We start from the raw sequence: 27,581 nt of genomic DNA, 5'->3' as shown, positions 1-27,581 counted from the left end.
GGCCCCTGATGCATAGAAGTGCCATGTGAAAAGAAGGTGGCTTTGTTTTAGCCTTTCTAGCACATTGGCATGTATAGACAATAATTGGGGAGAAAGGCATGATGGAATAGAAGTAGGTACTAATAACTCAAGTCTTTTTTTCTTTTTCTCTCTTTTTTATTTATTTATTTATTTGCTTTTTAGGGCCACACCCAAGGCACATGGAGGTTCCCAGGCTAGGGGTTGAATCAGAGCCACAGCTTCCAGCCACAGCCATGGCCACAGCAACTCAGGAACCAAGCCGTGTCTGTGACACACAGTCTGAGAGTCTCACAGCAATACCAGATCCTTAACCCACTAACCCAGTAGGGCCAGGGATTGAACCCACATCTTCATGGATATTAGTCGGGTTCATTTCCACTGAGCCACATGGGGGCTCCACTCAAGTCTTTTCTAATGGTACGTAAAGTGAGCGGGCACTTCAGGGAAAGCCCCTTTAATGGGCTGATCCAAATCCTCCACACTTCCCAGGAGCTCATTAAGAGAAGCTCATCGTGAACATCAGATATCCTGGCTCCAGCTTCCAGGCACAGGGCTTCAACTGACACTGGTGTGGAAAAGGTAAGTCGCCCAATCACTGGCTACCCTGTCATTGCTAGAAGGAAAAGCTCATTTTTCTAAAACTTGACTGCTAGCTCTTACCAACAGAAAATATATCTGACCTCTGAATCAGAAGTTTACCACCATGCCTTTTTTTTAAAATCATGTCTTGTGCTGTGGTTCCCCGTTTCTAGTACATTTCTGTTGGAGCTCTGTGAGAGAATGAAATCTTCTCAGTGGGTAAAAGTAACTTTGTAGTCACAATAGCAGATAACTTCTGAAAGTTTCACATGTGCTAGCCCTATAGGAAGCTCTTTACTTGCATTTCTCTTACCTAATCATCACAATAACCCTATGCTACAAGTACTATGACCAAGCCCATTTTCAGGTCAGAAAGCTGAGGCACAGGGAATTTAAATAGCTTGCTTGTAGGTAGGGAGCTGAGATGTGAAGGTGGAGCCCTCAAGTCCAAGCTTTTAACCCACTAGAGCCGATGCCTCCAGAACTTATCACTTTCATTAAATGTTGTTTTTATTGGTTTTGTCTTGAACAAAATGTATGTACACCTTTGAGTCTAGCACACAATAGGAACTACTAATAGGGTAATTAAAATCAGTTGTGATCAATGTAAACCACTCTTGAATCACATTGTACATCTGAAACTAATCTAATGTCATCCATCAACTATACTTCAATTAAAAGAAACCAGTTGTGACCAGTTAAGTGAAGGAAACCACCAAAAGGACATGTGAAAATGCTTAAGGCTGTGGCAGAACCAGATGTATGCTGTGAGGCATAGTGAACAAAGTCAAAACTTAGCTTAAAGCAGTCCTTCTCCGATTCTTTTTTTTTTTAACTCTCCTTTTTTGAATTTGACAAAAATAAAAACAGTAAAAGAAGTATGAAACTAATAATAAATATTTTGTGTACATAGAAATCTAAATTTACCTCAAATCATTATTAGTAGGAGTGAAACATACCTATAGGGCAACAATATTGTTTTCTCAGAATTAAGTGCAAAACTGGAATATTCCTTTCTTCCAGTTGTTGCCAAAGAGAAAAAGGAGAATGATATGCTGTCAGGAGTCCTGTACTATATTTCCAAAATCAAACCTTAACTCTTCTGCTTTTGTCCCTTGGTCTCCTAGACTCCATTTTCCCCATAACCATCCTGCATCTTCCCTTGCCTTATGCACCATCCTCCCGCCTAAAGGGAGCAATGAATTAGTGAAAAATTGATGATTGCATTCTTCTTTCCTCTCTCGTCTTAAAGAGTGAGCAAAGGAATTGTGTAGTAAGGGGTTTAAAAACAAAGAACTAGACTGATTCAATAATCAGTTTATAACCTAAAAAAAGAACTGGAGACAATATCAGTGGAATATTTGACTATAAATTTTAATCAGTTTATTAACATCCAGCAAATGTAGATGGCATCTAGACCAATAGGAAAAGCCATATAGGTAGCCTGATGACTTACATAGGAGGAACAAGGATATTAAGTCATGACAGCAGCCTTCTTTTTTTTTTTTTTTTTTTTTTTTTTTTTTTTTGGTCTTTTTAGGGCTGCACCCATGGCATATGGAAGTTAAGGGTCAAATCGGAACTACAGCTGCCAGCCTACATCACAGCCACAGCAATGCAGGATCCTTAACCTACTGAGCATGCCAGGGATCAAACCGGTGTCCTCATGGATACTAGTCAGATTCATTAACCACTGAGCCACACCAGGAACTCCCAGACATATGCCTTCCCAAGTGTTGTTTCCTGGAATCACAAGGAATCTCAAACTTTTTTAAATTAAATTATATTGGGGTATAGTTGATTTACAATGTTGTGTAGTTTCAGGTGTACAGCAAAGTACATACATATACCCATTACTTTTCAGATTTTCTCATAGAGGTTATTACAGAATATTGAATAGCATTTCCTGTGCTATACAGTAGGTCCTTGTTATCTATTTTATAGATATTAGTGTGTATATGTTAATCCCCATCTCTTAATTTATTCCTTCCCCCAACATTTCTTCTTTGGTAGCTACAAGTTTGATTTCAAGATCTGTGAGTCTGTTTCTGCTTTGTAACTAAGCTCATTTGCATCATTTTTATTAGATTCCACATGTATCCCACATGTATGTGATATATATATTTGTCTGTCTTTCTCTTTTTGGCTTCACTTAGTATGATGATCTGAAAACTTTTAAACGGCTATCCTAGAGGTTCTACTCTTACCAAAGTTTTCAGTTCCTCAAAAGTGTCTGGTCATATCTGATTAAATGGGCATCCCTCCCAAATATGATATTCCAGGAAAGGTCTTGATTTCAGAGTTAATTTTTCCAGTTATGGTCTGGTAAAAGGAGGACAGATTTTTGTTGAACCTTTGCAAACAACTCTATTACTGTGAAAAGTAAGAATACTCGATAACATTTTCTGAAAAATTTATGAAAGCAATGTATTTCATTTTGTGAAAGCAAAATATACTAAATTGTTACAGGGTACAGATATCCTAAAAGGAAAGGGCTTCCTTTCATATCCATAAATTACAGCATTAAAATAACATCAGTGATATTCTAAACATATAATCATGCCTCGGGAGTTCGTTTGTCCCAGGTAATTAATTCTTGTTCTATTGCATCTCCGATTAGCAATTTTATGAATTGATCTGCTTCTTAACCATAGAGTTCTGGAAATCCTGACTCAGCCTTCAGTGATAGACTGAAAGTTGTCTAAGCAATGCCAACATAAACCTACAACCAAGTCTGTTCTTTGAAGTGTCATTAATTTAAAAGTACCCAGTACCATCCCTTTCTGTGGGGTTCCAAGACAGCATTGTTTGAAGATACAAACTCTGATCTGTAGCTGACTGTAGAACCTTCAGGAAAGCATTAGAGAAAAAACAGCCTATCTGTAGATGATCAAGACTTAACAATAGCTGTGGAAAATGTATTACTGGTGGTTTTTATTTTATTTTGTTATTTTATTTTTTATTACTCAATGAATTTTATTATATTTATAGTTGTACAATGATCATCACAACGAGATTTTATAGCATTTTCATCCCAAACCCTCAGCCCATTCCCCACCCCCCAACTGTCTCCTTTGGAAAACGTAAGGTTTTCAAAGTCTGTGAGTCAGTATCTGTTCTGTAAAGAAGTTCATTGTGTCCTTTTTTTATATTCCACATGTAAATGATAGCATTTGATGTTGGTGTCTCACTGTCTGACCGACCTCACCTAACAGGATCATTTCTAGGTCCATCCATATTGCTGCAAATGCCATTATTTCATTCCTTTTAATGGCTGAGTAATATTCCATTGTGTATATGTACACATCTTCTTGATCCACTCCTCTGTCGATAGGCATTTAGGTTGTTTCCATATCTTTGCTATTGTATATAATGCTGCAGTGAACATTGGAGTACATGTGTCTTTTTGAGTCATGGTTTTCTCTGGATAGATGCCCAGGAGTGGAATTGCTGGATCAAATGGTAGTTCTATTTTTAGTTTTCTGAGGAATGTAAATTGGTGTAACCACAGTGGTTACACCAATTTACATTCTCTACTGGTGGTTTTTAAAGTGAAAGTTCTGATGAGAATTTATAACAAGAATACTGAAAACTGATAAGTAAATGTGGTTGCTTTTGTGGCATTTAAAATAAAGATAATAGTCATTTCAAAAACGTTTTAGATAAAATGTCTATAAGGATAATAATCAGCCAGTTTTCAAAGTCAGTATGTTTCATTGGATTCATAAAAATGATGAACATCATCTTACATATAATAACCTTGAGACATAATGTACATGATATACCCAGGGCATACCAAGCATTTTCTCTAACACTCTTCTGAGAGTATCAAGAATATCAAGTAGAGTAAATTCTGGAGTATGTCCTGAACATCCATGTTTTAATAACAATTCCTAGGTAAGTCTGATGTGCATCTCCAACTAAAAACTGTCCAAGAATACTCTATGTTCAAAGTAAAGAAGTAAAATTGCAGCCAAGTTTTAAATAATAAATGCAATTATGACTGAAAACCCTATAGTGCTGTCAACTAACATCATCAGACAAGGAACCACCAGAACTCTGGTAAATATAGGAAACCTCAATCAGAACTACTTCACATTATTTGTGCTTCCCCTCAAGTTCAAATATAGTATTAAAAATGAAGGCACTGACATATCTCCAAGGACTTCCCATGAAGCACAACATTTCTGAAGTATTATATTGATAACATTTTTCTTATACAAATTTAACAGATTTAACCAACAGTTAAAAAGAAAAGCGTGATCCTTTTGCTATAGAAGATGAACGGAGAATAAAATCAAAAATCTAATTACTCTGGAATTGCTCATATCTGCTTAAACATAAAAATGAAATCGAATGTATATTTCATTAGTATGTTGGAAAACGTATGCAAACCTTCAACACATAAAATGAGCTCTTCCTTTAGAGAAGAGTAGAGCTGCCACTAGAGGGCACTATAAACAGATTACAGAACAAAGCCCCAGAAACTGTCTTGATAATGGAGCATGACTGCATTTGTCTTATAAAATCTTAAACCATTATTAACAAAAGTAAGACGGTACGTTTCCTTGAGACTTGGAAAATGTTGCTCTCTCATATCTCACTGCCACACAAGTTTCACGGATATCGTGAAAGGGATTCCTCAGCGGGATAAGTGCTGAAAGAATGGTTAGAAGGCTCCTCTTGTCCATTGCTGAGCTGAACCCTTTGTTTCAGGCTTGTTTATTTCAATAGTTTTTTCAAATATTTTATTATACAACATAAAATTAAAACGTAAACACATCGATGTACTCCTCCTAAGATTCAATAAGGCAATATAGGTATTTGCCACAGATATTTTCAAGAAACCAAAAATAGTACAGGTAGAGATGAAGCCTTTTTGAACCCTCTCCCAGTTCCATTTGCCTCCTTCCCTCCTAATACATAACAATTCCAGCATAACTACTATTCTGAAACTGATATGTGTCCATCCCACCCTATGTTTAATAACTATATTACATATAAGGAAGTACCATCCATATTCTATTGTTTTGTTCCAGGGGGCACTATTCTTTCCCTCCATCTATTGTCTCATCTTTATTCCTGCTCCTGTATTAGCAAATACCATTTCTTCCTATTCTTTTAGTACTGTATTTTCAGGCCAGTATATATGCTACATTTAAGGACTTCAGAATCGCAAATCTGATCCTCTCAAATCCCATTCTTCATGTCATCAATCATATTGTTTTTTTTCACCATCATGCCTATCACCCATTAATATTTGATCCATATTTCTGAGTGTCGGTAGTGGGGGAAGTATCTGTAGGTATCAGCTCAGATTATCATAAAAAAATCCTCTAGGAGTTCCCGTTGTGGCGCAGTGGAAATGAATTCAGCTAGGAACAATGAGGTTGCGGGTTTGATCCCTGGCCTCATTCAGTGGTTTGCGAATCTGGCGTTGCCATGACCTGTGGTGTAGTTCGCAGACAGGGCTTGAATCTGGTGTTGCTGTGGCTCTGGCATAGGCCAGCAACAACAGCTCCAATTAGACCCCTAGCCTGGGAACCTCCATATGCCATGGGTGCGGCCCTAAAAAAAGGACAAAAGACAAAAAAAAAAAAATTCTAATTGATCTTCTTTCCAATTCATTTAAACACCATTATCAGATTTTTTATTATTTATTATTAATTTTTATCACATATAATTGATTTATAATATATTTGTTTCAGGTGTACATAAGAATGATTCTATATTTTTATAGATTATATTTTGTTTAAAGTTATTACAAAATATTGGCTATATTAAGAATGCAGGTTCTATCCCTGGCCTTGCTCATTGAGTTAAGGATCTAGCATTGTCAGAAGCTATGGTGTAAGTCACAGATGCAGCTTAGATCTGGTGTTGCTGAATGTGTTGCTGAATGGCCTGCAGCTGCAGCTCTGAATCCACCCCTAGCCTGGGAACTTCCTTATGCTGCAGGTGCAGCTATAAAGATAGAAAAAAAAAAGTATCGGCTATATTCCCTCTGCTATACAATATATCTTTGTACCTTATTTACTTTATACATGGTAGTTTGTATCCCTTAATTCCATACTCTATCTCACCCCTCCCCCACCCATCTCCCCACTTCTAACTGCTAGTTTGTTCTCTGAATCTGTGGTCTGTATTTTGCTGTATTCATTCGGTTTATTTTTTTGATTCCACATATAAGTGATAACATACAATATTTGTCTCTCTGTCAGACTTACGTCACTTAGCAATATACCCTGTAGGTCCATCCATGTTGTTGCAAATGGCAAATTATATATTTTTTTGTGTGGCTGAGTAATGTTCCATTGTGTATGTATACCACATCTTCTTCATCCATTCATCTACTGATGGATGCTTAGGTTGCTTCCATATTTTATCAATTGTAAATAATGCTGCTATGAACTTTGGGTGCATGTATCATTTTGAATTAGTGTTTTTTGAGTTTTTTGGATATATATATAACCTGGAGTGGGATTTCTGGGTCATATGGTAATTTAATTTTTAGTTTTTGGAGGAAACTCCATACTGTTTTCCACAGTGGCTGCACCAGTTTACATTCTCACCAATACTGTGAAATGATGATAGCCATTCCGGTAGGTGAGAGGTGAGGTTTCACTGTGCTTTTGATTTACATTGCTCTAATAATTAGCAACACTGAGCATCTTTTCATGTGCTCATTGGCCATCTGTATATCTTCTTGGAAAAATGTCTATTCAGGTCTTCTGTCCATTTTTTAATCAGGTTGTTTTTTGAGTTGTATGAGATATTTTTACATCGGATACTAACCCCTTATCAGTTATAATTTTAAAATATTTTCTCTCATTCAGTAGGTTGTATATTCATTTTGTCAGTGGTTTCCTTTGATATACAAAAGCTTTTAAGTTTAATTAGGTCCCATTTGTGTATTTTGCTTTTGTTTTCTTTGCCTTTCCTTTTTTGGACCCAAGAAAATATTGCTTTGATTTACATCAAAGGATCTGCCTATGTTTTCTAGGGGTTTTATGATTTCCAGTCTTACATTTAAGTTTTTAAAATCCATTTTGAGTTTATGTTTATACATGGTGTGAGAAAATGTTCTAATTTCATTCTTTTACATGTAAATGTCCAGTTCTCCCAGCACCATTTAATTGAAGGACTGTCTTTTTTTCTTTGTATATTCCTGCCTCCGTTGTCATGGATTAATTGACCATAAGTGGGTGGGTTTATTTCTGGGCTGTCTATTCTGTTCCATTGATCTATGTGTTTGTTTTTATGCCCATACCATGCTGTTTTGATTGATGTCGCTTTGTAGTATAGTCTGAAGCCGGGAATTATGATATATCCAGCTCTGTTCTTTCTCAAGATTGTTTTGACTATTTGGGGTCATTTATGTTTCCATACAAATTTTAAAATTATTCTAGTTCTGTGAAAAATGCCATTGATATATTTTGATAGAGATTGCATTGAAATGTGGATTTCCTTGGCTTGTGTAGCCACTTTAACAATATTAATTCTTCCAATCAATGAACACAATACCTTTCCATCTGTTTATGTCATCTTCAATTTTTTTCATCAGTGCCTTATAATTTTTCAAGTACAGGTCTTTTACCTCCTTAGATTTATTCTAGGGAAATTATTATTATTATTATTTATTTTGCTTTTAGGGCCTCACCCTCAGCATATCAGCATATGGAAGTTTCCAGGCTAGGGGTCAAATCAGAGCTGCAGTGGCTGGCCTACACCACAGCCACAACAATGCTAGGTCTGAGCCAAGTCTGCAGCCTATACCACAACTCAAGGCAATACCAGATCCTTAATCCTCTGAGCAGGCCCAGGGATTAAACCCACATCCTCGTGGATACTAATTGGATTCATTACCATTGAGCCACAATGGAAACTCCAATTTTATTCTTTTTAAAGCAATTGTAAATGAGATAGTTTCCTTAATATCTCTTTCTGACAATTCATTGTTAGTGTGTAGGAATGCAACAGATTTCTGTATATTAATTTTGTATCCTGCTACTTAACTAAATTAATTGATGAGTTCTAGTCGTTTTTTGGTGATGTTTTGAGGATTTTCTATGTATAGTATCATGTCACCTGAAAACAGTGAGCATTTTTTGTTTGTTTTTTGTGGTTTTTTGTTTTGTTTTTGTTTTTGTTTTGTTTTTATAGCCACAGTTGTAGCATATGGAAGTTCCTGGGCCAGGGGTCAAGGCAGAGCTGTAGCTGCTGGCCTACACCACAGCCATGGTAACAGCAGGTCTGAGCCACATCTGTGGACTACACCACAGCTTGCAGCAATGCCAGATCCGTAACCTACTGAGCAAGGCCAGGGATCGAACCTGCATTGTCACAGAGACAACATTAGGTCCTTAACCCATTGAGCCACAACAGGGAAAGAAAAAGTGAGTTCTACTTCTTCATTTCCAATTTAGATTACTTTTATTTGTTTTTTGTTTGTTTTTGTTTTGTTTGAATGCGGTGGCTGAGACTTCCAATAATACTATGTTGAATAAAAATGGTGGGGCATCTTGTCTTGTTCCTGATCCTAGAAGAAATTTTTTGAGTATGATTTTAGCTGGGTGTTTATCATGGCTTTCATAATGTTGAGGTGTGTTCTCTCTATACCCACTTTCTGGAGAATTATAAATAGATGTTAAATTTTGTCAAAAGTTTTCTCTGAATCCATTGAGATGATCATATGATTTTATTCTTCAATTTGTTAATATGTTTATCACATTGATTTGTGAATATTGAACAATCCTTGCATCCTGGAATAAATCCCATCATACCTTTTAATGTACTGTTTGATTTGGTATGCTAATATCTTGTTGAGGATTTTTGCATCTATGTTTGTCAGTTATATTGTCCCATAATTTTATTTTTTTTGCATCCTTGTCTGGTTTTGATATCAAGGTGGTTCTGGTCTCATAGAATGAGTTTAGAAGTGCCTTCCTCTGCAATTTTTTTGGATGTTAACTCATCCCTAAATGTTTGATAGAATTCACCTGTGAATCCATATGGTCCTAGACCTTTGAGAGGTTTTTGCTTTGTTTCGTTTTTTTTTTTACTGGTTCAATTTCATTACTAGTAATTGGTTTTTCATATTTTCTATTTCTTCCTGGTTCAGTCTTGTATTTTATGAATTTGTCCATTTATTATAGTTTGTTCATTTTATTGGCATATAGTTGTTCATAGCAATATCTTGGGATTCTTTGTATTTTCATGGAGTTGGTTGTAACTTCTTATTCATTTTTTATTTTATTGATTTGGGCCCTCTCTCTCTTTTTATTGCTAAGTCTGGCTAAAGGTTTATCTTTTTTTTTAAATCTTTTCAAAGAACCAGCTCTTAGTTTCATCAATATTTTCTATTGCTTTTTAGTTTTTATTTAATTTATTTCTGCCATGATCTTTAAGGTTTCTTCATCTACTAACTTTGAGTTTTGTTTGTCCTTTTTTATAGTTCCTTTAGTGTAAGGTTAGGATGTTTGAGGGTTTTATTGTTTCCTGTGGTAGGTTTGTATCATTTATTTCCCTCTTGGGGCTGATTTTCTGCATCCTGTAAATTTTTCTGTTTTTTTTTTTTAATTGCATAATATAAATTTTGTATTGTTGTGTTTTCATTTTCATTTGTCTCCAGGTACTTTTTTATTTCTTCACTTATCCATTATTTGTTTAGTAGTATATGCTTAGCTTCCACATGTTTGTAGTTTTTGCATTTTTTTCTTGTGTTAATTTCCAGCCTCACAGCATTTTGGTTAGAAAAGATGCTTGATACGATTTCAATTTTCTTAATTTTATTGAGAATTGTTTTGTGGCCTAGCATATGATCTGTCCTGGAGAATATTACATATCCCCTTGAAAATAATGTGTTTCCTGCTACTTTTGGATGGAATGTTCTAGCTATCTATCTATGTCATTTCTATTTGGTCTAATGTGTTATTTAAAGCAGTGTTCCTTATTAATGTTCTCTATGGATGATCTTTCTATTGATGTAAGTGGAGTGTTATAGTCCTTTATTATTATGTGTTACTATCAATTCCTCCCTTTGTGTCTGTTAATATTTGCTTTATGTGTATAAGTGCTCCTATGTTGGGTCATATATATTTACAATTATTACATCTTTTTAGGTTGATCCCTTGATCATTATGTAATGTTCTTCTTTGTCTCTTATTACAATCTTTGTTTTAAAGCCTATTTTGTCCTATATAAATACTGTTATCCTGGTTTTCCTTTAACTTCCAGTTGCATGGAATACTTTAAGTCTTTTAAGTCAGTAATCCTAGAGAGCCACTCTGCTCAGAGCCTCTAGCATGCTAATATGTTGGCTGGGCCCTGACAAGGCAGATTTTGGGGCTGCAGTGGTCCTGAGAGCAATGCACCCACTAGCAGTGACAACTAGAGGTTGTCATCCAGAAGATCCTGGAGCTGGTGCCCACCTACTGATGAGAAGCCAGGTCTTGGGGCTAGTGCTAGTTTGTTGGCAGGCAATGAAGTTCTTGGAGTCTCTGGATACAAGACCCAGAGTTCCCAAAGCTAGTGTTAGGCCACTAGTTGGTGGGGTTGGTTCCTGACACAACCTGGTGCATGGTCCAGGGTGTCTCAGAACTTGTATCAGCTCACTGGTGAGTGGGGCTAGATAACAAGGGTTGCTGGCTGAGGAGCCCAAAGTGTCTCAGAGATGCTGGTATTGGCCTGCTGCTGGGCAAGGCTGAAGCTCAGTGGGTTCCAGGACTGGTGCTGGCCAGTGGTGGGTGGCCTGAGTCCTGCCATGGCAGGCTTTAAGCTGCAGTGGTCCTGGGGCTGGTGTCCACCTGCTAGAGGGTGTGGCTGGGCACACAGGGTCCTGGGGCTGTTGCCTGCCTATTGGCGAATGGAGCTGAGACCTGAGGTCTTTGGCCTGGGTATCCTGGGTCTATTTTTTCACACACTGGTATGTGGGACAGGTCCTGGTTCCTCTTGTGGACATGCTGTGTCCAGGGACAGCTTTGGGATAACGGAATCTTAAGGCAGCCTGCCTGCTGGTAAGTGGGGCTATGTCCCTCCTTGTCTAGTTGTTTGGCCTGAAATGTTCCAGTACTGGTGCGTAGAGTTTCGTGGGTGGAGCTGAGGCTGGGTCCCAAAGCTAAAAGCTAATAAGCTGGAGGGAGGATTGCAAATGGCACCTGCCAGCACCAGAGTCAGTGTGGTAGAATGAGCTCCCCAAAGTGGTTGCTGCCAGTGTCTATGTCCTGAGAGTAAATTCAAGTTGTCTCCTGCCTCTCCAGGAGACTCTCCAAGATCAGCAGATGGATCTGACCTAGGTTCCTTTCAAATTGCTGCTTCTGTCTTAGGTCCCGGAACATGTGAGATTTTGTGTGCAACATTTAAGAGTGGAGTCTCTATTTCACACAGCCCTGCTGGCCTTCAAAGTCAGATGTTCCAGGAGCTCATCTTCCCAGGGCAGGACCCCCAGGCTGAAGACCCTGATATGGAACTCAAAGTCCTAGCTTCTTGGGGAGAATTCTAATTGTAATTACTCTCCCATTTTTGAGTTCCCCACCTGGGGGCATGGGTGTGAATTCTCCCCTCCTACCCATTTTTCTGCGCTTCCTTCTTTGTACTTTCAGTTGTAGAAAATATTTTCTGATAAATTCCAGATTTTTCTCATCACTAGTTTCTCATAAATAGTTGTGCTTTGGGTGTGTCCACAAGTGGAGGTGAGCTCAGGGCCTTTCTACTCCACATCTTGGCCAAGCTCCTCTACTCTGATTATCACTATCAGATTAATTTTTCAAAGCATTGCTTTCTTTTATTATACCTATGACCATTATATTAATTTCTATATCAAGTGTTCACTGATAATATTTGAACCCATATAATATGTCCCATCATATTTTTCCTAACTTCTCTCATTGTTTCCAGACATCGCATGTTCCCCTAATCTAGATGATGGCCCTTCCTCACTGGCCCACAGTACCTTCCATATTCATTTCTGCATCTGTGCTTTCCATTACACCTGTAAGCAAATTTTCTCTTCTTTTCCTCCAAATCAGGTTGTTCCTCCTAAATCCACCTAGGACCAATTTGTGAGAAAGTCTTGTGCCAACTATTCCATTTCTATCTTTATCTCTTGTCTCATCTCTTAAGATTCTAAAAATCTATCACACAGTTTGACAATCATCATACACTCTCCCAAGTCCTCTGTATTCCTTAAAGGATCATTTCTTCTTGGTGGAAGATAGGGGTGGTTGTTTATTGTCTGTTTCATTTAACTGACAGATGCAATAGCATTTTTTCAGTTCAACTTCAAAACACATTAGCAATTAAGTTCAAAGCATCCGTGTCCTGTGTGTGTAGAGACTTTACTAGGCTGGTTTTATGAAAGATTTTCAATTCAACCAGTGCTCTCCATCTCTCTTATTATTTCATATCACTGTTACAATGATTCAAGTATTTAGTGAGAATGTATGTGCAAGTCTTTATGCTATGCATTATGTGGAAATACAATGGCATAAAAAAAGCTTACCTACCCATAGAAATCATGCACAAGAAATGGTAGATTGGACTGCCTGTGTCCAAATCTCAGTTCTACCCCATACTGGCTGTGTGACTTTCAAAAATTCCTCTCCAGGCTTTAGCATGTCATGCAAGAAAAAAGCAAACAAACAAACAAAAAACCCAAACAAAAAAACATTAAATGGCCAAATTTCTGAAGCAATTATTCATTGGGAAACAATTAAGTGTGTCGGTCTCCAGTTACTCATTCTAGGACAGCACATAGCAATCTGGCATATCTGGATTTCAGGTTTCAGGAGAGGTGCCCTCTACCCTGGGCTGTGGAGCTTTTAAGCTATGCGATTAGGAAAGCCCAGCTTCCTCTCTGGTGGCATCAGGGGCTGGAATACAGGAGCAGCATGGCAGGGTGGAACCTTGCCTCCAACTCTGTCCTTCCAACTCAGCACTGGTGACTGAGGGTAGCACCAGCTATTCTGTCTGCAAGATCAGAGAGCTGAGGTACAAGCCAATGGCAGGATCCATCACATCAACATTCAGGACTCAGAAAACACCAGCTCTTGTTGGTAAGAAGAGAAGTATAAAGGGCAAGACCCTTATTTGTCTACAGTGCATGGTTTAAGGCAATCAAACCTGATCAGTTTCCATGGAAATTTGCAGTGAGCCAGCACTTTTCTATAAGATCAGCCTGAAAAGGATCAGTTTTGCATAAGTCATTCTTTCTTCATATTTTCCTCATCTGTAACACAGACGTAATAGTAGTAGCTACTTTTATGGGGTTAGTGTGAGTTTAAATGAATTATATATAGTGTGTATAAAAGAGTAACTGTCAGATACTAAGGGCTCAATATGCAGCCTTTATTAGGTGTACATATAATTACAACACAAATACCTTTCAAGTGCTACCATGCTATAGGAGTTCAGAGTGCGTCACTAACTAGAATTTCCAGAAATAATAATCTACATGAATCCATCATTTGCCTCCTCTCAAATCTGCCTCTACATAATCTCAGATCTTGTTGTGTTGTCAGTCTCCCTGTCTGGATTCTGAACCCTACCTTCAGATAGAAATATCTCCTTGTTTTGATCCCTAGACCTTAAGGCCTGTTCCCATCTGGACCTCGCTTCTGCCTATAAGCTAGCTGTCTAGATGGCCAATCCCTGCCTGACTCCTCCTTACCTGTGGACATTCCAGACTTCCTAGAGACCTTATCTCCACCTGAGGCCCTGACGCTATTTGCCTTCCCACACCCTATGACCTCTCATTCACCCTGGGCTGAGGTCACCAAGAGTCTGTCATTTAATCAAGCTTTATCCTAAATCCTTTCTCCCTCTGAGGCTTTGTCCTTTATCTTCCTCTCCCTTTATAAAGGATATTTTTTTCAACCATGTCCATGGCATTTAGAAGTTCCTGGGATAGGGGTTGAATTCAAGCTGCAGCTGTGACCTATGCCACAGCTACAGCAACATTGGATCCTTAACTCACTGTGCCAGGCCAGCACCTCAGAGACAGCACCAGATCCTTAACCACCACACCACAGCAGGAACTCCCATGAGGTTATTTTTAACTATTTTATTTTATTTTTTTGCTTTGCTTTTTAGGGCCACACCTGAGGCACATGGAGGTTCCCAGGCTAGGGGTCCAAACAGCTATAGCTGCCAGCCTACGCCACAATCATGGCAATGCCAGATCCAAGCCACATCTGCAGCCCACACCACAGCTCACAGCAACGCCGGATCCTTAACCCACTGAGCAAGGCCAGGGATTGAATCCACAACCTCATGGATCCTAGTCGGGCTCCTTAACTGCTGAGCCACGAAAGGAACTCCTTAACTGTTTTTAAATTGAAGAGTAGTAGCTATAAATGTTACATGTGTACAGTAGACTGATTCACAATTTTTAAAGGTTATACTCCATTTACAGTTATTATAAATTATTGGCTATATTCTGCATGTTTTACAGTGTATCTTTGTAGCTCATTTTATACCTAATAGTTTGTATCTCTTACTCCCCTACCCCTATATTTCTCCTTTTCCTTCTCTTTCCACACTGGATACCACTAGTTTGTCCTCTATATATAGGAGTGTGCTTTTTTTTTTTTTTTTTTTTTTTTTTTTTTTTTTTTTTGCTTTTTAGGGCTGCATCTGTGGCATATGGACTTCCATGGCTAGGGGTCAAATTAGCTGCAGCTGCTGGCCTACACCACAGCCACAGCAATGCAGGATCAGAGCCGCATCTGCAACCTACACCACAGCTCACAGCAGCACCGGATTCCTAACCCACTGAGCAAGACCAGGAATGGAATGTGCATCCCCATGGGTACTAGTCAGGTTCATAACCCACTGAACCACAATGAGAAATCCCTTCCTCTTTTTTGTTATAGTCACTAGTTTGTTGTATTTTTATTTTTTTAGATTTCATATATAAGTGCTATTCTACAGTATTTGTCTTTCTCTCTCTGACTTATTTCACTTAGCATAATACCCTCCAAGTCCATCCATATTGCTGCAAACAGCAAAATTTCATTCTTTTTTACAGAGTAGTATTCCTGTGTGTGTGTGTGTGTGTGTGTGTGTGTGTGTGTGTGTGTGTGTGTATCACATCTTCTTTATCCATTCATCCATAGATGGACACCTAGTTTGCTTCCACATCTTGGCACTTGTAAATAATGCTGCTACAAACATTGGGGTGCATGTATAATTTTGACTTAGTTTTTTGTGTGACTTTCTGGATATATACCCAGGAGTGGAATTACCGGGTCATATTGCTAGTTCAATTTTTAGTTTCTTGAGGAACCTCAATACTGTTTTCCACAGTGGCTGCATCAATTTACATTCCTACCAACAGTGTACAAGGGTTACATTTCCTCCACATCCTCAAAAACAATTGTTATTTGTGTTCTTTTTTATAATAGCCATGCTAGGAGTGGTATCTCAGTGTGGTTTTGATTTGCATTTCCCTGATGATTATCAATGTTGAGCAATTTTTCATGTGCCTGTTGGCCACCTGCATTTCCTCTTAGGAAAAATGTTTTTTTTCAGGTATTCTGTCCATTCCCCCCGTCCCCCACCGGATCTTAACCCACTGAGTGAGGCCAAGGATCAAACCCACATCCTCATGGATCCTAGTCAGTTCATTAACCGCTGAGCCACGAAGGGAACTGTCCATTTTTTAAATCAGGTTGTTTGAGTTTTTTGGTGTTGACTTATATAAGCTATTTATATATGTTTGATATTAATCCCTTATTGATCATATCATTTGCAAATATTTTCTTCCAGTCAATAGGTTATCTATTCATTTTGTTGATGGTTTCCTTTTCTGTGCAAAAGCTTTTAACTTTAATTAGTTCCCATTTATTTATTTTTGCTTTTATTCCCTTTCCTTTAGGAGATGGATCCAAAAAATATTTCTGTGATTTATGTCAAAGAATATTCTGCTTATGTTTTCCTCTAGGAGTTTTATAGTATCCAGTCTTACATTTAGGTCTTTAATCCATTTTGAGTTTATTTTTTGTGTATGGTATGAGATAATTTCCTAATTTCATTCTTTTACATGTAGCTGTCCAGTTTTTCCAGCACCACTTATTGAAGGGATTGTCTTTTCTCCATTGTATATTCTTGTCTCCTTTGTTGTAGATTAATTGATCATATATGAAGGTCATTTTGATGGTTAATTAGGCATGTCTTAATCATTTCAGGCTGCTATAACAAAATACCATACACTAGGTGGCTCAGACAACAGTCATGTATTTCTCACTGTTCTGGAGGCTGGGGGATCCACGATCAAGATGCTGGCAGATTATGTGTCTGGTGAGAGTCCTCTTGCTGGCTCGCATATGGTTGCCTTCTTGCAACTGATTCCATCTTGAGGGCTCTGCCTCATGATCCAGCACATCCAAAGGTCCCACCTCCAAATGCCATCACACTGGGGGTTAGAGCTTCAGTGTGCGAATTTGTGGGGAAGGGAAAAACATACATTCAGTCCATAGAAAGACTCTACCACCTGATATAACTTCTGTTCTGACTTTTCCTACTTTCTCAATCTTCTCACCTCTTAGAGCATTTCTTCGGAGTGATAGAACTAAAACATATACTTTAGGAGTTCCCATCGTGGCTCAGTAGTTAACGAACCTGACTAGTATCCATGAGGATGTGGGTTCGGTTCCTGGCCTCACTCAGTGGGTTAAGGATCTGGCATTGCCCTGAGCTGTGGTGGAGGTCAAAGATGTGATTTGGATCCTGTGTTGCTGTGGCTGTGGTGTAGGCCAGTAGCTACAGGTCCGAATGGACCCCTAGCCTGGAAACCTGCGTATGCCATGGGTGCAGCCCTAAAAAAGATTATATGTATATATTTTAGAGGAGACCGTAAGGCATACAGTAGGTGATCAGGGATGAATAAAGCAAAACTGTAGCTATCAGGGAACTTGACTTACAGGAGAGACAAGATAAAACAATCTGATATATTTATTCATAACAGAATTGTATAATAGGGTAGTCAAGACATGTGATAATCACTGAGAAAGAAGTGTATGGGTCAGAAATCAATTTTTCGCATCTACCATGTGCCAGATACTGGGTTTGGAAGCGAGAGAAAGGACTGTTTCTTCAGGCATAACGTACTTGGAGCCTGAGTTCACAAAGCTGGTAGAAATAAGAAAATCCTGTAAACTCATTTCCATATTTGTTCAAGTATCTATTCTATTTATCTGTCTTGTTGAATCACTTCAGAATAAATGAATCATCGAGACATTTCATCCCTTAATACTTCAACATGCATTTCCCCCCCAAAAAAACTTTAAAAAATAAAACAAAGGCCATCTATATAACCACAACACCACTATCATCTAATAATTAGCAAGAATTCTCTAATCCACTATGCATCTGTGCTTTATTACCACTTGCTGCTCCCTCACAGATGCATTAGCTGCCTTCTATGCTCTGAGCCCCAAGAGGCTGACTTGTACAGACTGCCATAGCCAGGCTCCCAAATGGGTTCAGCCAATGGGAGGTGCCCACAGGCACCAGAGGCCAACAGAAGCACCAGTAGGAGATAAGGGTGTGGAGATAGGCTGGGATGCTTTTTCTCTTCTCCCTGCTGCAGGGTTGCTGGTTTGGCTTTGTCTGCATCTACCACTGTATCTCCTGTGAAGCAGCACCCCCTGACACAGCTCTAGCTGTGACTGAGCTCTTAGAACTGCCTCCACACCTGCTCATTTGGGTCTAAGAGTGGCTGGCAATGGCCTTCCTATTAATGCTGGGTACCTCAACATCCTTTGTTGATTCCTTTAGCCCTGACCACACCTCTCAGTAGTCTTGTCATTAAATGCTTCATCAGTAAGTTCTCCTGAGTTTGACATCATTTTCCTGCCATATTCAAGTGTTCGCCATTGGTTCAAAGTGGTTTGATTTTTTTTTTAAGTTTTTAACCAAAATCCAGTCAAAGATCCTGCACTGAGCTTAGTCTCTTAATCTAGCAACTCCTCCTTTTTTCCTTGCCATTGACTTTAAGAGATCAGATCAAAAGTCTATGGAAGTCCCTCATTCTCAGTGTGTCCAGTTGTGTCCTCATAGGTATACAGGTGCTTCCTCGTGTCACTTAATTTGTTCTCTGCTTTGTAGTCCTTTAACTTGAATCTAATCAAGCCTTCAGACACAACTTCCACTTAAACACTGTGGTTAGAACACTGGTGGTGACAAATAGTTTATAAAGCAGTATCTCAGGAGTCACATGGCATCATTTATAGCAGGACAATCAGATATTACGTTCAATTACCAAGTGATAAAAGCCTCATGTATCTATCATAAAAGCTGCTCCCCCATCTTTAGCTATTGGCAATTCACCTATCAAGTGATACTTTGGTACCATGTTATTTTCTAGTTTCTGTTGACTCAACCATTCTAACAGTTTTAGCATTCATTATGGATGCTTGCCTTGGTCAATTATTTCATTATGTCTTGCAAACTAATTTTTTCTATTTATATCATTACTTCTACATGTATTAGCTGGTATTCATCTATAAATAAGAGCTTTAATGGCAGGGACTATTTATTTTTCCTAACTATACTTGCTACTGAAGCAGATAAACCCTAAGTTTTTCACCTCAATTACTTACCCTCAAATCAGGCAATCAATGTAATACTATTACAAGTATAAATTCTATACTGTTTCATTAATGAAGCCTCAGAATTCTGTACAATTAAGCTTGGACTGGTTATCATGGAAACTGAATGCTAAACCTTCTGATAAACAATATATTCAATTCCATCTGCCTTCTTACATTCAATTACTGCTGCGAGGTCCCTGGCCAGCCCTGATGGTCCATACACTTCTAGCACTGATAGACACAGACTTCTCGTAGCACGAACCATAGGAATAAAAACCATTATCAGTAGCTGGCAATTATACCACAATTAGATTGCACGTCTCATAGGAGCACTCAAGGTGCATTCAAAGGGGCTATTATCTCTTCTCTATTAGCTATTAGTTTCACAATTCTTTGATCACAAGATCTTAAAGCTTTGCTCTCTTGGGGCATTGCTTTCTCCACATGTATACTGAAATAAGGCATTTTGCTCCTCTATGTGCTTCTGTCTGGAAGAAATAATAGATTTTTAAAAGCTAGGCAGTGGGACTTCTAGGTTCTGTTTGGATTTTTATAAGCAATCATTTGGGGGCTGACTTTTTGTCCTCTCAGCACACCTTTGACTGTCTCCCTCACTCCCTGTGAACTGCCACAGGTACTTGCTTCTGGCAGCAGCAGCGGGTTACCAAGCTTCCTGTTAGGGCACCTCACTGCTTCATCTGTGTGGCCCTGGACTTTTCTCTGCAGCCCCCACCTCTTAGTAGCTGTTCCTCTATCACAAACACTGCATCAGAGGGAGAAAATGGTCTGAAAAGAAAAGGCTGAAATGGCCATCATCAAATAATAATGTCTTTCTCCAATTAGACTAACAGTAAGTAGCTGAAATGTCTGACATCCTATGGTCATCACAAATGAAGCCTCCCTTGTAGTTGATGAAATCTTTATCTTCACTGAGAAAACAAGAACAAGCCACGTACGCCAAAAGCATTTAAGGCTGTGCTAACGAAATTGTGATACAGTCTGTCTGGTCATTGGCCTCTTTGCTCCCCAAACCAGTCTTTCACCCTACCTCCAACCCATTCTACTCCAGGTTATAGGAACCGTCCCCTGAAAACACCAATTCCCAGTGTATTCATTTTCTATTGCTGTATGACAAATCACCACAAACTTAGTGGTTTGAAATAATACCCAGTAATTACCTCCTAGTTCTGCAGTTCAAAGCTCGGGTGAGTTCAGCTGGCTCGCTGCTCAGGATCTTGCAAGGCCACATGGAGATGGCCGCTGGCTCTTATCTGCAGGCTTGAGGAAGGACCCTCTTCCCAGCTCCTTCAGGTTGCTGGTCCAGTTCAGTTCCCTGTAGCTAGAGGACTCAGCTCTCGTTGCCTTACTGGCTGTCAGCCAGAGGCTAGACCTTGCTAAGTCATGGACTGGGGGCCGCCCAAGAGTAGCATGACCAGAGCTCAGTGTGAGGTGAACACCAAAGAAGCTAGCCCCTCAAGACCGTTGGATAACACTCCTCAGAACTAGGCTTTCTTTCTTACAGGAGAATCTAAGCCAGGGGTTGACAAACTGCAGCCTGAGGGCCAAGTCTGGTCTGCCACCTGTTTTTGCACAGCCCTGTGAGCTAAAAATGGTTTTTCCTTTTTTAATGTTAAGTTTGAAATGGTTACGTAAATAGCTATGTAATGCTATTTTGCAGCTTAGCCCGCAAAGGCTGAAATATTTACTATCTGGTCCTTTACAGAAAGAAGTAGTGGGTCCCTGAATTCTCTCCAGAGTATAGTTCAAACCTGGCAGGTCAGAAGAGAGAGCCTGAGGGAGCGAAGCTCTGATGTGTGGGGAGGGAAGGAGATAGAAGACACCCCACGTAGAAAAGAACGAAATCCTGTTCTTTTGCAAGGCAGGCCTGAAAACCGAAACGGTAAGTCTCCCTGGAATGGAGTGTTATTTTTTAAGTCTTTGCTAACTTGCCGTAAGAAAAATGCCCTTGTTTCAATTTGCATATCATTTGGTTTCTAATAAAGTTGGAGTTGGATTTTTTCCTATGTTAATTTGAAAGTGACGATGTTATTTGAAAGTGTTATTGCAAGCAACTGCCACAAATAAAATGAACAGATTTCTGAACCAAGGACAAAACCAAAATAGTATCTATAAAGCTAAAATCATCTATAAAGTGGAAAATGTGTGAACATTCCAACCAAAAATGAGCAAATGTTTACTCTTTTAAATGTGTTAATACTCAAAAAAAAAAAAAGGGAAATTTTGAAGCATTGCTTCTGAGTCCAAAATTTCATAGCTGGGCATTTGGAAATACTTAGGGTAGTTTCCTAGTACTTAGGGTAGTTTAGTGGTTCACTTCCCTATCAGTTTTATTAAACCAAATAATTATATTACTGAGACAAATGTTACCAGAGATGCAGAAAAACATTTTTTTCATAGGAAAAATGGAGTCAAGACTATTGAGTTTTGATTTGCAATAAGAGTATTTTCTCTTGAAGGAACTGTAAAAGTTTTATCACTGTTAGTGCGTATTTAGAAAACCTGTCTGCATTCTGCTCTTATTCAAGAGTAACATCCTCTTTCATGACCAAAATATGATCATTAAATTCCATTCTCCTTTAGAGAAATAGTTGATTCCAAGTCCACATCAGGACATTTACAAAATGAGTCAGATATGTTTTTGTGCCAGGAAGCAAGGAAACAAACTCCGAAGAATTCGTGTCAAAAGTACATAAACACTAAACTGAAAAGGCTCCTGCTGCAAGTTGGGACAAACTGAGAAAAAAGGGATGATATCAATGCTTAAAACACCAGTATATAGAAATTCAGTGGTTACACTGCTATTCATGAAAGACTCATGGATCACCATCTAAATCTGCTAGGTTACCAGCTCTTGACTCTCAAAATTGGCAGAAGAAAAGAATCAAGACTTCACTTTTCCTGAAAAGCTGTATTTCAGCTTATCTAAGAGTTGGTGAGGTCAAGTTCTTTGCAAAAAAAATTCTACCTAATAAATGCAGAAAGAATGATAGACTCAGAAATTTTCTGTTTTTCAATCTCAGTGAAACAGTGGATCTCGAAATGATTAATAGTTGATAAATCATGAAGTGCAAAATTGCTGGGGACTTTATAATGGAGGGATCCACTTATCAACTCCTAACACACTAATCAATCTTGGCATCACTGAAATTAGGCCTCTACATTGTGCTTCAAAATATGAGGCAGCAGGAGCCATAAAGCTCCACTTATGAAGTGTTCTTGCCAATAAAATTGAACCTGAACCTAGACCAAGTTTCAAGGTCTAACAACTAGCTTACCAATATAAATATGGAGAATAGAGGAAATGCTTAAACAGCATGAGAAAGCAATGAGCCAAATTCAAAATGTGGACTATTCTGTAATATAAAGGACTGGTTTCTCCAACAAACAAACTGTTCTATTTTTATTTATTTATTTATTTATTTATTTGTTTGTTTATTTATTTGTTTATTTATTTATTTATTTTTGCTTTTAGGGCCACACTTGCAGTATATGGAGGTTCCCAGGCTAGGGGTCTAAACAGAGCTGCAGCTGCTGGCCTACACCACACTCACAGATCTGAGCCATGTCTGTGACCTACACCACAGCTCAAGGCAACGCCGGATCCTCAACCCACTGAGCAAGGCCAGGGATTGAACCTGCAACCTCATGGTTGCTAGTCAGATTCGTTAACCACTGAGCCATGACGGGAACTCCCTAAAGTAGTGGTTCTTGAAATCACTAACCAGCTCCTAAATTTTCTATTATATTAAAATATCTTAGAGTTCTCATTGTAGCTCAGTGGGTTAAGAACCTGATTAGTATCCATGAGGATGCAGGTTCATTCCCTGGCATTCATTCATTCGTTCAGTGGGTTGAGGATCCTGTGTTACCGCAAGCTGCTGCATAGGTTGCAGATACAACTTGGAACCCATGTGGCTGTGGCTGTGGTATAGGCCAGCAGCTGCATTTCTGACTCAACCCCTAGCCTGGAAACTTCCATGTGCCACACATGCGGCCCTAAAAAAAAAAAAAAAAAAAAAAAAAATCTGATGAAGCAGTGAGTATAGATGAAAGATGATTCAAAGATGCATCCCTCTGTATTAAAACCCTGTATCAGATCACTAATGCTGGTGAGAGCATTCTCTGCTGGCAGTGAGTGCTCCAAAGTCCCACATCCCTAGGAATAAGCCTGAGCCCCCAGGATGTAAGGCTGCAAAAGACAGACCGCCTGTGATGTTAGGCACAAATGCTGATAGAGATTCAGATGTGCCTGCATTTCTATTTCTATTGTTATTGGGTTTTTTCGTTTCTAATTATATTTCTAGCACCAACTCCATTTCTCCCACAAGCCTTATTTTTGGTTCACTCTTTTGACAACTGTGAGGTTTATTTAAGAATGCCTTTGCATTATAGCAAAAATAACTGTTCAGGCATACCTCACCCTATTGCACCTCAGGGATATTGTGTTTTATTTTTTGTTTGTGTTTTTGTTTTTGTTTACAAATTGAAGGTTTGTGGTAATCCTGCATCGAGCATGTTGATTGGCACCGTTTTTCCAACAGCGTTTGTTCATTTTGTGTCACTTTTTCGTAATTTGCAGTGTTTCAAACTTTTTTCATTACTATTATAGTTATTATGCGTTCTCCCATCAGTAATCTCTGATGTTACTATTGTGGTTGTGGTAGGGGAACTGCGAAGCCTCCCCACAAAAGAGGAAACTAAGTGATAACTTGTGTATGTTCCAACTGCTCCACCAACCAGCCATTCCCCAGTCTCCCTCTCTCTCCCTGTACCCTGAGATACAATGATATTGAAATTAGGGCAGTTCAGAACACTACAGTGGCCTCTGAGTGTTCAAGTGAAAGAGGAGTGGCTTTAAATCAGAAGCTAGAAATGATTAAGCTTACTGAGGAAGGCAAGTCAAAGGCCAAGACAGGCTGAAAGCTAGGCCTCTTGAGCCAAACAGTTAGCAAAATTATATGAACACAAAGGAAACGTTCTTGAAGGAAATTCAAAGTGCTACCCAGTGAACACGCTAAAGACAAGAAAGCAAAATAGCCTTATTGCTGATTTGGAAAAGTTTTAGTGGTCTGGATAGAAGATCGAACCAGCCACAGGAGTTCCCATTGTGGCTCAGTGGTAATGAACCCGACCGGGAACCATGAGGACGTGGGTTCATCCCTGGCCTTGCTCAGTGGGTTAAGGATCCACTGTTGCCATTAGTTGTGGTGTAGGTCGCAGATATGGCTTGGATCTGGTGTTGCTGTGGCTGTGGTGTAGGCCAGTGGCTGTAGCCCCAATGTGACCCCTAGGTGGGAACTTCCATATGCCATGGGTGTGGCCCTAAAAAGAAAATAAAAACAGCCATAATATTCCCTTAAACCAAAACTAATCCAGAGAAGGCCTGACTCTCTTCAATTCTGTGAAAGCTGAGAAAGGGAGGAAGCTGCAGAAGAAATGTTTGAGCTAGCATAAGTTGGTTTATGAGGTTGAAGGAAAGAGCCATCTCCATAATATAAAAGTGCAAGATGAAGCAGAAAATGCTGATGTAGAAGCTACAGCAAGTTATCTAGAAGATAGAGCTAAGATTATTGGTGAAGGGCCAACCCTAAACAACAGATTTTCACTGTAGGCTTATAGACAAAGAGCCTTATATTGGAGGAAGATGCCACAGCCAAAGAAGAGATGTCAGTATCTGACTTCAAATTTCAAAGGATAGGCTGACTCCTTTGTTAGGGGCTAATGCAGCTAGTGACTTCAAGTTGAAGCCAAGGCTCACTGACCATTCCAAAAGTCCTTGGGCGCTTAAGGATTATGCTAAATCTATCCTGCCCATGCTTTATACATGAGTGACAGTCTGGATGACACACATGAATTTACAAAATTGTTTACTGAATATTTTAAACCCACCATTGAGACCTACTGCTCAGAAAGAAAGATTCCTTTCAAAATATGAATGCTCATTGACAGTATACCTTGTCACCCAAGAGCTCTGATGGAGATATGCAATGAGATTAATGCTATTTTCATGCCAGCTAACACAGCACCCATTCTGTAGCTCATTGATCAAGGGGTCATTTCCATTTTCAAGTTTGATTACTTAAGAAATATGTTTTGTAACACTGTAGCTGCCATAGGTAATGATGCTTCTGATGGATCGGAGAAAAATAAATTGAAAAACTTCTGGAAAGGATTCACCATTCCAGATACCATTAAGAACATTTGTGATTCATGGGAAGATATCAAAATATTAACATTAGTAGGAGTTTGGAAGAAGTTGATTCCAATCCTCATGGATGACTTTGAGGTGTTCAAGACTTGATGGAGGAAGTCCCTGCAGATGTGGTGGAAATAGCAAGAGGACTAGAAGGAGAAGCAGAGTCAGAAGGTGGGATGAATCACTGCCATCTCCTGTGAAAAGTATAACAGATGAGGAGTTGCTTCTTATGAATGCACCAAAAAAAAAAAAATGTGTTTTGAGATGGGATCTACTCCTGGAGAAGATGCTGTAGAGATTATTGAAATGACTAGAAAGGATTTAGAATATTACATATACTTAGTTGATGAACCAGAAACAAGATTTGTGAGATTGACTCCAATTTTGAAAGATGGTCTACTGAGAGTAAAATGCTATCAAACAGCATTGCATGTACAGAGAAATGGTTTACGGAAGGAAAAGTCAATTGATGTGACAAATTTCACTGCTGTCCTATTTTAAGAAATTGCCACCGCCACTCCAGCCTTTAGCAACTCCCACCATGATTGGTCAGTGGCCATCGATACAGAGGTAAGACCCTCCACCAGCAAAAAGATTACAACTCTTTGAAGGATCAGCTGATGGTTAGCATTTTTCAGCAATAAAAGATTTTTAAATTAAGGTATATACTTTTTTTTTTTTTTTAGAAACAATGCTATTGGGTACTTAATAGACTACAGTATGGTATAAAGATCATTTTCATGTGCACTGGGAAACCAAAAAATTCATGGTGACTCATTTTATTCTGATGTTCACTTAATTGCAGTGGTCTGGAACCAAACCTGCAACATTTCCCAGGTATGCCTGTGTACCAGAGTTAAAATGTTGACCACTTACTGGAAACCTGATGCTGAAAAAAACTGCTAAATTTCCCTGGATGGCCTGACTTTTCAATGTTACAAATGGAAATACCAGCAGCTCTAAGGACATCAAGGTTGTGTATGTAAAGCACCTCACGTGTCATCAAGCGCACGGGAGACACTGAATAATAAGGGACTGTTATTATCCAAGTACAGGCTTTTATTGTCTACCTATCAGCCAGGCAACTCGAAAGTAACCAGGCCAACCCGACTGCAGAGATTCTGACACAAACACCCAGTGATTTACCCTACGGCCTCTTCTCCAGCTCTGCCAAACCACAGAAACACAAGCAGCTTTTCACTGTTCCTTCCTCTGGTCTGCAGGTTAAGCCCCAAATGGAGCCACACCCAGAACCATTGTCCTGATTGTTACTGACGAGCTGAGCTAAGTTCAGAAAACCCCAAGTTCTTACTTCTTGGCGATGGTAACTTGGTTAGTATCTGATATATTGGAAAGCAGCCCTGGGAGCTGACCTGTGGCTTTTCCAGGCATCCCCTTGCCTGGAATGTGTGGGATAAGCCAGGACCTGATGTACCTCCTCAGAGCAAATCCAACTTCAGAGTCCAGTGGCTGGGGCCTCTAAGTCCCTCCCACAACCCCTGTGCCCTCCTCATTGCTTCTGGCTGCAAAAGTTTGGTCAAAGGGAACCCCAAGGGAAATCTTTCCACAAAAAATTCTTCCACTGGAATAAGTGTAAAAGAAACCTGGTGAGAAACTCTAAGGGCTCTTTTTCCCTGACCATATGGCTGTCCCATATACATTTGTTGTTGTTGTTGTTGTTTTGTTTTTTAGGGCTGCACCTGCGACATATGGAAGTTCCCGGGCTAGGGGTCCAATCAGAGCTGTAGCTGCCAGCCTACACCACAGCCACAGCAATGCTGCATCCTTAACCCACTGAGCAAGCCAGGGATTGAACCCTCATCCTCACAGATACTAGTCAGGTTCATTACCGCTGAGCCACAGCAGGAGTTCCTGTCCCACATACATTTGGTCGGACTTGATGTGAGTTTAGAAACACAGCACTGAACTAAAAGGAGAAATCTGCTCTTTCCTCATGGCAGCTCTCCTAAGACCCAAGAGCAGAGTGCTGGGAATAAGGCCCTGGGGCCTCCCTGTGAGACTTCTCAGATTCACACCCAGTCTCTCCCCTCTATAAGCCTAGGAGAGGACCAGCCTGCTTAGTGATACAGCCCTTCTTGCTCACCCTCCACCTCAACGCAGGGCATGCCGCAGACGCATCCAGTACCAGAAGCCCCGAGGGTCCTTTTCAGAAT

At 39.4% G+C, this 27,581-nt stretch overlaps 1 long non-coding RNA gene across 2 annotated transcripts; it reads left to right on the top strand.

The window, feature by feature from the left end:
• Nucleotides 363–27,124, top strand: LOC110257265. 2 transcript variants are annotated; one of them, XR_002339654.1, is made up of 3 exons: nucleotides 363–600; nucleotides 20,914–21,090; nucleotides 26,213–27,124. It is a non-coding gene; the product is annotated as an uncharacterized LOC110257265 (long non-coding RNA). The 2 variants fall into 2 exon arrangements; XR_002339653.1 differs by lacking the exon at nucleotides 26,213–27,124 and adding an exon at nucleotides 21,859–22,583.

Source organism: Sus scrofa, chromosome 16, assembly GCF_000003025.6.
Source record: "Sus scrofa isolate TJ Tabasco breed Duroc chromosome 16, Sscrofa11.1, whole genome shotgun sequence".
Taxonomy (NCBI): Eukaryota; Metazoa; Chordata; class Mammalia; order Artiodactyla; family Suidae; genus Sus; species Sus scrofa.
Note: the sequence above shows the minus strand (reverse complement) of the source record. Positions and strands in the feature narration are given on the sequence as shown.